The sequence below is a fragment of the Perognathus longimembris genome, chromosome 4 (genome assembly GCF_023159225.1).
Source record: "Perognathus longimembris pacificus isolate PPM17 chromosome 4, ASM2315922v1, whole genome shotgun sequence".
Taxonomy (NCBI): domain Eukaryota; kingdom Metazoa; phylum Chordata; class Mammalia; order Rodentia; family Heteromyidae; genus Perognathus; species Perognathus longimembris.
Window position 1 is genome coordinate 91,599,824 of NC_063164.1, and position 13,864 is coordinate 91,613,687.

The following is a 13,864-nucleotide window of genomic DNA, read 5'->3' on the forward strand; positions in this document are numbered from 1 at the left end:
ATTGTGCTGTGATAAACATGGAAGTACAAATGTCTTTTTGATATCTTGGGTTTTGCTGTTTAGGATAGATGCCTAGGAGTGGTATGGCTGGGTCATAGGGTAGGTCTATATTGAGCTTTTTGAGAAACCTCCATACTGTTCTCCAAAGTGGTTGTACTAATTTGCACTCCCACCAACAATGGAGAAGGGTTCCTCTTTCCCCACAGCCCCTCCAGCATTTGTTGTTTCCTGAGTTCAGAGTATAGGCCATTCTAACTGGGGTGAGGTGGTATCTCAGGGTTGTTTTTATTTGCATTTCCTTTACTAGCAGGGATGTTGAGCATTTCCTCATGTGTTTCTTTGCCATTTTTATATCTTCTCTTGTGAAGTCTCTCTTTAGCTCTTTTGCCCATTTCCTAATTGGTTTATTGGGCTTGGAGGGGCTTAGTTTTTTTAGTTCTCTGTAGATGACAGATATTAGGTCTTTGTCTGTTGCTGTGCTGGTAAATATCCTTTCCCATATCGTTGGCTGTCTTTCTATTTTGGTGGCTATGACCTTAGCTGTGCAGAAACTTTTTAATTTGTAGTAGTCCCATTTGTTGAGTCTTTCCCCTATTTGTTGTGCCCCTGGGACTCTATTCAGGAAGTTCCTTCCTGTGCCTGTAAGTTCTAGTGTCTTTCCTACTCTGTCCTTCAGTAGTTTCAAGGATTCAGGTCTGATGTTGAGGTCCTTGATCCATTTTGAGTTGATCTTGGTGCATGGTGATAGGCTTGGGTCTACTTTGAGTTTTCTGCATATGGCTGCCCAGTTCTCCCAGCACCAGTAGTTGAAGAGGCTATGTTTATTCCATTGTATGTCTTTAGCTCCTTTGACGAATATCAGTTGGCTGTAAGAGTGCGGTTTTATTTCTGGGTCTTCAATTCTAATCCACTGGTCTTCCGATCTGTTTTTATACCAATACCATGCTGTTTTTGTTATGATGGCCTTGTAGTAGAGCTTGAAGTCTGGTATGGTGATACCTCCTGCAGTATTTTTTTTGCCTAGAATTGCTTTGGCTATTCTAGGTTTTTTGCTGTTCCATATGAATTTATGGATTGGTTTCTCTATTTCAGTGAAGAATGTGGCTGGGATTTTGATAGGTATTGCATTGAATTTGTATAACAATTTGGGCAATATGGCCATTTTCACTATATTGATTCTGCCAACCCATGAGCATGGGAGGTCTTTCCATCTCCTTGTGTCTTCTTTGATTTCCCTTATTAGATTTTTGTAGTTTTCATTGAATAGGTCCGTCACGTCCTTGGTTAAGTTGAACCCTAGGTACTTTATTCTTTTTTTGGCTACTGTAAATGGAATTGTTTCCATAATTTCATTTTCTGTTTGTCTATTGCTGGTGTACAGAAAAGCTGCTGACTTTTGTGGATTTTGTAATCCTGCTACTTTGCCAAATTGGTTTATTAGGTGTAGGAGTTTGGGTACTGAGTTTTTTAGGTCCTTCAGATATAAGATAATTTCATCTGCGAATAGGGATAACTTGATTTCTTCCTTGCCGATGTGGATCCCTTTGATGTCCTCCTCTTGCCTTATTGCTATGGCTAGGGATTCCAGCACTATGTTGAACAGAAGTGGGGAGAGTGGGCATCCTTGTCTTGTTCCTGAGTTTAGGGGGAATGATTTAAGTTTCTCTATTTAATATGATATTAGCAGTTGGTCTGTTGTATATGGCTTTTATTGTTTTGAGGAATGTTCCATCTATTCCTGTTCTCTCCAAAGCTTTTAATAGGTATGGATGTTATATTTTGTCAAAGGCTTTTGGGCATCAACTGAGATAACAATGTAATTCTTAATTTTAGATCTGTTTATGTGGTGAATTACGTTGATTGATTTACGGATGTTGAACCATTCTTGTGACTGTGGGATGAAGCCTACTTGGTCATGATGTATGATTTTCTTGATCAGTTTCTGGATCCTGTTAGCTAATATTTTATTGAGGAGCTTTGTGTCTGTGTTCATTAGTGATATTGGTCTGTAGTTCTCTTCTTTTGTTGGGTCTTTGCCTGGTTTGGTAATGAGTATGATATTAGCTTTGTAGAATGAGTTTGGGATTTCTCCCTCTGTTTCTATTTCGTGGAAGAGTTTGAGGAGTATTGGTATTAGCTCCTCACTAAAGGTTTGGTAGAATTCGTTGGTGAATCCATCTGGGCCTGGGCTTTTCTTAGTAGGGAGGTTCTTGATTACCTCCTGTATCTCACTGTAAGTTATTGGTTTATTTAGTTGATTTATTTCTTCTTGGTTCAGTTTGGGCAGTTTGTACTTCTCTAAGAATTGATCGTTTTCTGTAAAATTATTGTTTTTTGCTGAGTAGAGATTTTGGAAAGAGCTCCTTATGATTGTTTGACTATCGTGTGTACTTGTTGTAATTTTTCCGGTGTAGTCCTTGACTTTACGTATGAGTCTCTTCTCTTCTTTTTTTTGTAAGTCTTGCAAGGGGTCTGTCAATTTGGTTTATTTTCTCAAAGAACCAGCTTTTAGTCTTATTTATTTGTTGAATGGTCTTTCTATTTTCAATCAGATTTATCTCTTCTTTAATCTTTGTGATCTCTCCCCTCCTAGTCGTTTTAAATTCTGTCATTTCTTGTTTCTCCAGTTGTTTTTGTTTCATCGTGAGGTTATTCACCTGCTCTGCTTCCATTCTTTTAATGTGAGTGCTGAGCGCAATGATCTTGCCCCTCAGTACTGCCTTAGCTGTGTCCCATAGGTTTCTTTGTGATGTGTTTTCACTGTCATTGTGGCTTATGAATTCATTGATTTCATCTTTAATTGGGTCTGTGGCCCAAGTGTTGGATAGCAGCGTGGGGTTTAGCCTCCAAGAGTGTGTATAGCCTTTGTGGTATCCTTTGTTGTTGAGGGTTACCTTTAATCCACTGTGATCAGTTATAATACATGAGATGACGTCAATACTTTTGTATTTGCTGAGGTTCTTTGTGTGGGCTATGACGTGGTCTATTTTGGAATATGATCCATGGGCTGCTGAGAAGAAGGTGTATTGGGTCTCTCTAGGGTGGAAGGTTCTATATAGGTCTGTTAGATCCATTTGGGAAATGGTGTTATTTAGGTTCTCAGCTCCCTTACTAATCCTCTGGGTGTTGGATCTGTCTCTTGGAGAGAGAGGGGTATTAAAGTCACCCACTATGATTGTGTTTGTGTCTATCTTGTTCTGTAATTCTGTGAGAATTTGCTTGACATATGTCGGGCCTCTTTTGTTCGGTGAGTATACATTTATCACCGTGTTGTCTTGATTCTGGATTTTTCCTTGTATTGATATGTAGTGTCCTTCTTTGTCTTTTTGAGTTGACTTTAATGAGAAGTCCAGCTTGTCTGAGATCAGAATGGCTACACCTGCCATTTTGGTATGTGCATTTGCTTGGTAGATCTTGCTCCATCCTTTCATTCGAAGCCTGTTTTTGTCCCTTGCTGTAAGGTGGGTCTCTTGTAGACAGCAGATGTCAACTTTTTGTTTGCAAATCCATTCTGCCAGTCTGCTCCTCTTTATCAGGGAGTTTAAACCATTTATATTTAAAGAGATCAAGGATAAGGGTGTTTTTTGTCCTTCCATTTTCTTGTTGGGCTGTTTTTTCCTCTTTTTTTTTTTTCTTGTCTTTAGTGAGGTGTTCTTTCTGTTGGACTTTGGCTATTGAAGTTTCTTTCTGATTCTGTCTGTGTGTCTTTTACGATCTCTGTTGGATGGGGTTCACCTCTTAATAGTCGCTGTAGGGCTGGTTTTTTATTCACATACTCCTTTAGCCCTTCTTTGGTGTGGAAAGATCTGGTTTTCCCTTCGAATGTGAACTCCAATTTCGCTGGATATTTGATCTGAGGTTGCAAATTGTTAGCCTGAAGTACTTGGATGGTGTTCTTCCACTCACTTCGAGCTTGGTTAGTTTGTGTGGATAAGTCAGATCTTATTCGAATCCTCTTCCCATTGTAGAAAGTTTCCTTCTTCGGTTTGGCTGAATTCAGAATTTGCTCTTTAATCTTGAGGTCTGTAGTCTTGAATATTATGTGCCTTGGGGTGGCTTTCCTGGGGTCTGGCCTGCCAGGTGTCCTATAGGCTTCGGTTACCTGGATGGGGTCCCCTGTGAGATTGGGGAAGTTTTCTGCAATTACTTTATTGAGAACATGTTTAAGCCCTCTGCTCTGATATTCGGCTCCTTCTTCTATTTCAATTATGCGCAGATTATATCTCTTGTCTTTGTCCATTAGTTCCTGGATTAGTCTGCCCTGAAGCTTCACCTTTTCTTGGCGTGTGGTCATTTTCTGGTTGTTGTCGGCTGCTTCATCGTCCAGGCGAGAGATTCTGGATTCCATATGGTCCACTCTTTGTGTTATGGTTTCAATTGCGGAGTTTATGGATGTCAGAGAGCTATTTATGGTTATCATATCAGCTCTGATCGTGGAAATTTCTTCCTTTAAAGAGTTGTATTTTAAATCTATTTTTTCATGCATTTCAATTCTCAGGATGTGGTGATTTTCTTTAAAGGAGGCTTGCATTGTATCCATTTTTGCTTCCATTTCTTTAAAGCAGGCTTGCATTGTATCCATTTTTCTTCCATTTCTTTCTTGGCTTCCTGGGTGTCCTTCAAGATTTCCGCTCTAAACTTGTCAGAATCTGAATGATCCCTTTCTCCCCAAATTCTCGGGGAGAATGGTCTGAACCCCAAAAAACTACGAGAGAGCACTCGACCTTATCTTCTGCCCGCAGAAGGTGAAGGCGTGCTCTCGTTGGGCTGTGTTAACCGAGGAGAGTGAACTACTGAAGTCTCCCGTCCCTGCCCCTCCTCACATGTCGGCGATTGGCGCAGAGAAAGACTCCAGGGAGACGGTCTGAGGTTATGAACCGAACTCACCGCCCAAGGGGTGGGGGAAGGTTTTTATTATGGTGGGGAAGGCGGGAAGGTAGGCTTCTCTAATTGGCTGAGCTGGGCTGTCTCGGCCAGAGTGGCATCTTGGGACTCCCCCCATGGGCTGACGTCACGCCCCAATAGGACCGCCCCTGGGCACCGGCGGTGCCATCTTGGAGGCATCCACGTGAACCTTAGATCGAGACGGGAGGCAGGCCAAGCCAGAACTACTCCTTCCGGTTCTGGACCCGGGAGGCGTAGGAGTGGCTTCCGGCCATTCGGTCCCAGGGGGGGAGGAAGGGTGGTCGATCGGGGACCTCCCCTCCACGTATCTGGCCAGCATCCCCACATCTCCCCTTCTTTTATTTTTTTAAATAGCAGGGGTGCCTTACTTGAGGGCGTGCCTGTATTAGGTTGCCTCCCCCATGGGAGATCGTACCTGTCATAGGCAAAAGAACGCACTGGCACTTCAGGCTGACTTACCTGCCCGGCGGCCAGCCCGATGAAAGAATTTGGGGAGAGCGGGATTGGCATTCGAGAGAAAGCCCTGATGCTTTTGCTCCACGCCTGTGGGCCCCGGCCAGTAGCGGATCCTAATGGGCATTATGCCTAACCTCATGGGGTTCCCAATTGGTCAAAACAAAGCCACTGTTGACCCGAACAGCCCTAGTCGTCGCCACAAATGAAGACCTGTTTTGGCTAACATAGGGTAAGGTAAGCAGGGTGCAAATGTGAACATAAGATACTCATAACGTGAACAGTTGCAACATAGAGCAGATGCAAACATGAACAGTTTTAACACATGAGCGATTATAACACAGGTACAATGCAATGGAAGATCTCTTATCTGGCTCAGTCCATAAGAGATAGAGAAGTCCTGGTCCGTTCTGGTGACACCCAGGACGACGCAGACAACATTCCCTCTCTCCAGTAGCGAGGTAGTAACAGGTCCAAGCTTTGGCTCCAGCGGCTTTCGTTGGACCACAGCAGCCAAGGCGCTGATAGCTTAAGGCACTGGTTAGTAAACATTTGGAGCAAGGTGCCAATTTCCTTGCTTATTGCAAACATTTATCATAAAACACATAAAACATTAAGGTGTCAAAACCCTTTAGCTCCTATTTCCCACCAATGGGGCCCCCAAGGTAAGCAGCAAGGGGGGGAGCAAAGGAAGGAACAACAGTGTGCAAAATTATCTTTTTAGTCCTTGTGCAATGCTGCAGACGATGCCACAGCAAAACATTGCACCACGGGACGCCAGGTGATGTCCAGGAAGCACGTAAGCTGGCACTGGTCCATCGCCAATGTACACAGGCAGGCCTTCTGTCTCCCCATTGAAGATCCATCAGGGTTTCCATTCTTTTTCCCTTTCCTAGAGAGAGTAAAGAGAGACATCCCTCAAGGGCAAGTGCCCTTGGGTGGTCATTCTGATGGACAATATTTTACATCTCTAGCCGGTATCCAGATTGGATTCGGTTCCCCAGTGGGGAAAACACAGGTGAAACCCCTTCCGGCACTGATAAGTGGGTCTGGGCCACGCCACGCCCCTGTCGGGATCCTTCCACCGGACCTCCACTTTTAAGTAGGGTGTTTGGCTTGACCAGTGTCTCTGGAAAGCTGACAGAGGTTGGTCCTTAGAGAAATTTAAAATATTCAATGTAAACATCGCTGTCCTCAGCTGGTCATGGGGGCTTCCCCCGCTTTTTGTTTTAATAATTGATCCTTTAGGGTCTTATTATGCCTCTCAATTATGGCTTGACCCTTTGGGTTATAAGGTATTCTAGTGGTATGTTTAATACTCCACGTTTGGAAAAATGCCTGTAAAGGCTTACTGGTGAAACAAGGTCCATTATCTGTTTTAACCTGTAAAGGGAGTCCTAGGATAGCAAAACATTGTAAGAAGTGGCTTTCAGCATGCTGTGCTCTTTCCCCGGTATGCAGAGAGGCCCAACACGCGCCCGAGCATGTGTCAATAGACATAAATATATATTTTAGCCTTCCAAAGGGAGCGTAGTGCGTCACATCAGTCTGCCAAATTGAGTTAGGTTTTAACCCTCTTGGGTTCACCCCCGGAGATTGCAGGGGAGGGACTTGCACAAAAGGCATACTTTCCTTGCAAGTCCTAATAATCTTTTTTAAATCCTTTATAGGAACCGAAGGGAATCTCTGATGTAACCCTCTCCAGTTTAGATGTGTACGCTCACGGAGTCCTTGAGCCATTTGAAGGTTTCGAGGCTGTAAGACAGCCACTGCTATAACAATCCCATTAGTGGCCAGCTGGTCGGCCATGTGATTACCTTGTGCCAGGTTCCCAGGCAGTCCTTGGTGTCCACGAAGGTGCTGCAAGAATATAGGCTCAGCCCGCTCTTTTAACAGGGATCTAACTTGGATCATCAAAGGGGTTATTGGCTTCTCATCTAATTTGATGTATGAGGACATCAGGTTTGGTAGCAAATTCACCACATACAAACTGTCAGAAAACAGGTTCATCGGCTGTTTGACATGGGTCAGTGCCAGGGCCACTGCGTACAGCTCCTTAAACTGCGCAGATCCAGTAACGGCCTCAAAATAATGGGTGTTTTTTTTCTCACAGGCAGGGGAGGAGGCGGGGCATACCACCACGGAAGACCCCACCCGTCCCCCATCTGTAAAAACATTTACAGCCTTGACAAGAGGCCTGGTAGAAAAAAGCATAGGAGGGATCCAACGTAGCTTGGAGAATGAGGTCACCCACCTCGAAGTTCCATAATGGCAATCTACTGTCCCCATGAAGCCCTCTAAGGCATTAGATACCCTGCTATGGTTTCTTCTGACCCATTCAATATCTACCAGCTGGTAAAGGATGGTTATCACATCAGGATCCTTCCCATAATGCCTCAGGGAGGTATCCCTACCCTTAATAAGTCAGCTAGCTGGTCCAGCTGGGAATAAACCCTGGGAGCTCCTCCCACTGACGCGTGCACCCATTGAAGGGGTTCGCCAGACTGGGTAATGGCAGCTGAAAAAAGCTCTGATCCAGGGAGGACCCAAAGACAGAGTGGACACTCAGGCTTATAGCGAGCTAACTGTGCCACATCTAGGGCCCTTTGGACTTTCTGGAATATTGCTTGGAGTGATGGAGTTATTGTAATAACATCATTGGGTGCCTTGCCCTTCAAAGAGTCATGGAGCGGAAGCAGCTGCTCTGTAGGCAGGTGAAGCCAGGGTCTTAACCAGTTAATCTCACCTAGCAATTTTTGCATCTCTACCGTAGTATAAGATGGCTTGAAGGACAACTGGGGTTTAAGGGGGCACACAGAGTCTAATTTAAGCTCTGCCCCCAAGATCTTAAAGGTGTATACTTTCTGAACCTTGTCACTGGCTATGCGCAGCCCTCCTCTTTGTAGGAGTGTTTGTACCTTGCTATATGCTAAGTCTAGCACTTGAACATCTGCTGATCCAATAATAATATCATCCATGTAAACGATCAAAACAATATCTGACTGGTTCTGAAGGGGTTGGAGAACCTGTGACACATATTGTTGACAGAAGGCAGGACTATTAGCCATGCCCTGGGGCAGAACCACCCACTCATACCTTTGGTTCGGCCCCTGGTGGTTAACTGAGGGCACGGAAAAGGCAAACTTTTCACAGTCTTGGGGGTTAAGGGGAATGGAAAAGAAACAGTCCTTGATGTCAAGTATGATAATATTAAGATCCCGAGGAATAGAGGGGATCCATGGCAGCCCCCGTAGGGGGGTGCCTACAGGAACTATTCGCTCATTAATCTTTCTTAGGTCCTGTACCATCCTCCATTTACCTGAGGTCTTTTGTATAACAAATACTGGGCTGTTCCAAAGGCTCAGTGAGCGTCTAATATGCCCTAGGGACAGTAGCTCTGACACTATTTCCTTTAATTTCTCTAATTTGTTTGAGGGGATTGACCACTGTTCCAACCACACTGGGGGTCCCGGAAGCCATTGAATGGCAGGGACGGTGGGAACAGTGGCCCCTAGGATTGGGGGTGAGGCCCTGTAGAAGAAACAGGAGTCTCCTGGCTTGAGGTCTCAGGTGGAGACACTCCCTGATGGTTATTAGGGTCACCTGTCAGGTCACGGCCTGACGAGACCACGGCCTTGGTCTTCACTAAGATATCCCGACCCACCAGATTGTCCCGTAAGCCAGTCATTATCAAGGGACGCACTTCTCCCCTTTTGTCATCCGGATCTGTCCAGGCAAGCCAGTTCCTAGTTACTTCACTGGCAACATCGCCCCCTATTCCTGTCGTCTGGGGCCCGGGCATCAAATCCCACCAAGGAGGGACTTCCTCCTTCCTTAATACAGTCCGGTCAGCTCTGGTATCGATTAGGCATCGGAACCTTTTCCCTGCTATAGTAACCACCATACTTGGCCTGTCTTCTGAGACTATTGGGACCACCCAATGGATCTCAGGTTGGTCATCAGGCAGGTCGTCGGGTTGGACTGGCTGCCTCCTTTGGATGACGGGGCTGGAGGGCGCCCCACTACTAGTTTAAAGGCTTCCCCCAGCCTCAAACTTGGACTTGCACTCGCTCTGCCAATGATATCCCTTCTTGCATCGGGGGCAAGGTGTCTTAGGCGGCAACTTGGTTTGGCCAGAGTTTCGTCCTGATGAGGCACTAGGTTTTACAGAGCCTGAAGGACATTCTCTCCTGATATGGCCACGGCCGCCACACCCATAACATCGCCCTCTGCCTACCCCATTGGCCGTTGCAGAAGCGGGCTCCTCATTAAGTGAGGCAGTCAGCACCTGTGTCAGGCGGGTCTGAGTATGGAGATTCCGACAGGCATATATCCAGCTTTCTAGAGGTTTGTCCTTCATACCTACACAAGCTATCTTATGGTCTGGGGCCATTCCGTCCCACACCAAAGACCTGACAAGTTCATCTATCTGAGACCAAGGAGCCTTCACCTGAATGCTTTCCTCCACCCTCTCAATAAATGAGACGAGATCCTCTGTCGCCCCTTGAGTAATTTCTAATGACGTGGTCCTTGAGGGTCCCTTCCCTAAGGATGTCCATGCCCACATCCCCAAGGCCCACACTCGCCTCCAGTAGGCTGCGGGAAGAGGGACCTGTGGAAAGTCAGTGACGTGGATTGGCGGGCCCATACATCATCTCGAAGGTGATGGGGACTGGAGGAATGTTTGCAAGAAATTTCTCAGCCTGATCAGAGCATGCATTCCTAAAAGATGCACACCACCTCTTGTAGTCTTTCCTATCTAGCACAGTCTGACCTACGCGTCCCCACGTTTGTGCATTGGAAAACCGGTTGCTCAGGCCACGGAGTAGGGCGTGAGCCCAAGGAGAGTTCGATCCCTTCTCAGTGACCATTTTTCTAAGATCTCGGAACTCCTTGACTTCCTCAGGTTCCCACCCAGCCGTGATGCTTGCTACATCAAAGTCTACCGTCTCTATACCTGGTGGAAAGTCCGGCAGCGGCTGATCGAGTTGCAGAAACGGCAACGCTGGTGGCGATTGTGATGAAAGCAGGGCAGGCCATCGCGGGTTCAGTGCAACCTGTCTGGAGGGGGTAGGGGGGGCGACGGCAGAGGCTGCCGGCTGCCCCCCTCCCTGGCCATGTGTCTCGGGAGTGCGGCATCTGGTCCAGAATCCCGGAAACTAGGCCCATGATCGAGATCGGCCTGCAGCCCCTCCTCGGGCCCATCAGGAAGGGGCATCAGGCCCTCCTCCTGCAGGTCCGCAGGGGGATCTCCTCCTTCTCCCCCAGGGTTCTCCTCCGCGGCTTCTGCCTGCCCCAATGGAATCTCTCCTGTAGAAAGCCAATCTTTGAGAGAGGTGATAATTGGAAAAATCACAAGAGGGAGATCATCTCCTATCTCCTCTTCCTTGCCGTCCAACTCCCTCCCCATCTGGTCCCTGGTTTCCCAGGAAAGCGGGTTAGCTTTAACCAACCACGGGATGGCCTGGGTCAGCTTCTCCCAGATCCGCTTGATGGTAGGATCTGAGATGCGCTGTCCACTATTTTTGACCATGAACCATAATATCTTAACCGTTGGTTCATTCCATTTGCTATGCGCTTGACCCATCTCGGTGGGATCTCTCCTCCAACCCAATCGCTAAACGCAGTCTGTGGGGATACTACACCCCAAACTTCCCGGCCGTATGGTTTGCCCCACGTTGGGCGCCAGATGTCAGAATCTGAATGATCCCTTTCTCCCCAAATTCTCGGGGAGGATGGTCCGAACTCCAAAAAACTACGAGAGAGCACTCGACCTTATCTTCTGCCCGCAGAAGGTGAAGGCGTGCTCTCGTTGGGCTGTGTTTAGCCGAGGAGAGTGAACTACTGAAGTCTCCCGTCCCTGCCCCTCCTCACGTGTCGGCGATCAGCGCAGAGAAAGAAAGACTCCAGGGAGACGGTCTGAGGTTATGAACCGAACTCATCGCCCAAGGGGTGGGGGAAGGTTTTTATTATGGTGGGGAAGGCGGGAAGGTAGGCTTCTCTAATTGGCTGAGCTGGGCTGTCTCGGCCAGAGTGGCATCTTGGGACTCCCCCCATGGGCTGACGTCACGCCCCAATAGGACCGCCCCTGGGCACCAGCGGCGCCATCTTGGAGGCATCCACATGGACCTGAGATAGAGATGGGAGGCGGGCCAAGCCAGAACTACTCCTTCCGGTTCCGGACCCAGGAGGCGTAGGAGTGGCTTCCGGCCATTCGGTCCCAGGGCGGGAGGAAGGGTGGTCAATCGGGAACCTCCCCTCCACGTATCCGGCCAGCATCCCCACATAAACTCCTGGGATTGTTTTCTGATTTCATTTCTGACACTTTCCATCATTCCTGTTAACATGGCCTCATTTGCTTTTTTAGTCTCCATCTCCTCTTCAGTCGTGCTGCTTTTTAGAGCTGGTGAGTTGGCTTGCCCTTTGATGAACTGTGTTATGTTTCTTTGTGATTTGCGCATCTGGAGATCTGTGGATAGCTTCTCAGGTTTGGTTTGTAGCTCTTCCCTCCCTCCTGTGTAGGCGTGTCTACGGCAGCAGGTGCTGCCGCTGTGGCCCCGCCCACCAGTGCAGGGTACGCCTACCAGAGCGGGCACTGTCGCTGGGGGCCCCGCCTTCCTGTGCGCTGTTGTCCACTACAACAGGCACTTTAGCGGGATATGCCTCCCAGAGCGAGCCCCGGGTTGTTGGGTTGTGTTTGCGCCCTCCCGCGAGTCCGTTGGGGGGGCGGTATGTGTGGGGCCCAGTGGGATCGACTGTCCGGGTGTGGGTTAGCACCCTCAGACCTTGCCTCCACTGCGAGGGGGAACGTGATCAGGCCCAGGTGTCCCTGCTGTGCTGGTATTGCCCACCAGCGCCTGTGATTTTAGTTTACTACTGGCTTCTTGATGATTAATTGGATATAAGAATCTCATGGACTTTTCTGCCTGGGCTGACTTGGGATCACAATCCTCAGAATTCAGCCTCCTCAGTAGCAAGGGTTACAGACACAAGTCACTGATGTGCATTTTTTGTTTTTGCAATGCTGGGGATGGAACTCAGGCCTTGCACAAACTCAGCAAGTGCTCTACCTCAACCCCCAGGATAGTGCTGTAAATCACAGTTTCGATCCCAAGTGCACCTATTCTGGGTTTAGCAGACGTCCTTGAGAATGGTCCCTTGTGATTTACTGGTCCTCTTGTCCACTCCCTTCTGTCATTCCACTCCCCTGAGTGAAGGTGATACCCATGGTTTTTTTCTACTCAGTAGCATATGACAAAGATGCTGAGACATACTCCCCTGGCCATGTGGTTACAAAAGACTCTGACTACCTGACTCATTCTTGAGAGTTTTAGGGATTTATAATTAAAGTGATCCTGCCTGGGTGCTCTGAGCTACTCGTTGTATCCCAATGATTACTCCTTCCATCCTTCTGCAGCTTCCCTTTGCTACAGAAGGCAATACATTGACAGGTCTCATCCAGGGATCAGGATGTACGTTTTGGGGAGGAGGGCATTTCTACCTCCCATACTACACATTTAAATTCCTAGGTAATCTCATTTCTCTTCCAGCTCTGCTACTAGTTAGCACTGGTAACTGACACCAGTTCAGATATTCTGTATTGAGCTATCTAGTCTTATCAGAAGTTTGTGTCTTGGGAAGCTATGACACTGAGATAAGATTCAAGACCCAGGCAGAGGAAGCAGGTCATTGATCTAGGAACATCAGGGGAGGAAAAGCCTGAGAACAAAAACAAAGGTATAGGACAGATTGGAGAAGCCTATTAGCTGTTGGGTTATAGAGCTGACACTAGCAAGATGTCAGACAGCTTGGCACATTGAAGTTGATTGTCTGTGAAGGTTGGGAGAGGTGTGCTATTGGAGCTCTCCATACTAAGTGCACCACACCAGGAGTGGGAACTCAGTGCACAGGGCCAGGTCTCACGCCTACTCACTGGGTCCTGGTCTCCCTGCTGGCTTTTTGAAATGTCCAACCTGGTTTCTTTTCTTTTTCTCTTTTCTTTCCTTTACCCTTTCTCCCTCTCTGCCTCCCTCCCTCCCCTCCCCTTTCTTTCTCTCTCTCTCTCTTTCTCTCTCTCTCTCTCTCTCTTTCTTCTTTTTCTGTGTCATACTTGGAGCCAGAATTCAAGGCCTAGGCTCTGTCTTTGAAATTTTTGGTAGTTCACTGGAGATAGAGTCTTAGGGACTTTTCTGCCAAGACTGGCTTTGAACTTTGATCTTCTGACCTCAGCCTCCTGAGTAGCTAGAACTCCAGTGCCCATCCTAGCCAAGTTCCTTTTTCCTGTAGTGGCCTCTGAGCTCAAGCTCTCATAACAGTTGGGATCTGTAAGCCATTCTTAGACCCAGACCGTGCAGCCGTATAAAAAGCCCAGTGGGCTTCCCAAGCTCAGAGACTTGCTTTTGGTCTTCCTCTACCTTCTGTAAGGTTTGTTTTCATTTATTTTGGGTTTTTTTTTGAGACAATATCTCACTATGTCATCAGGGCTGCTCTGAACTTACCCTTCAGA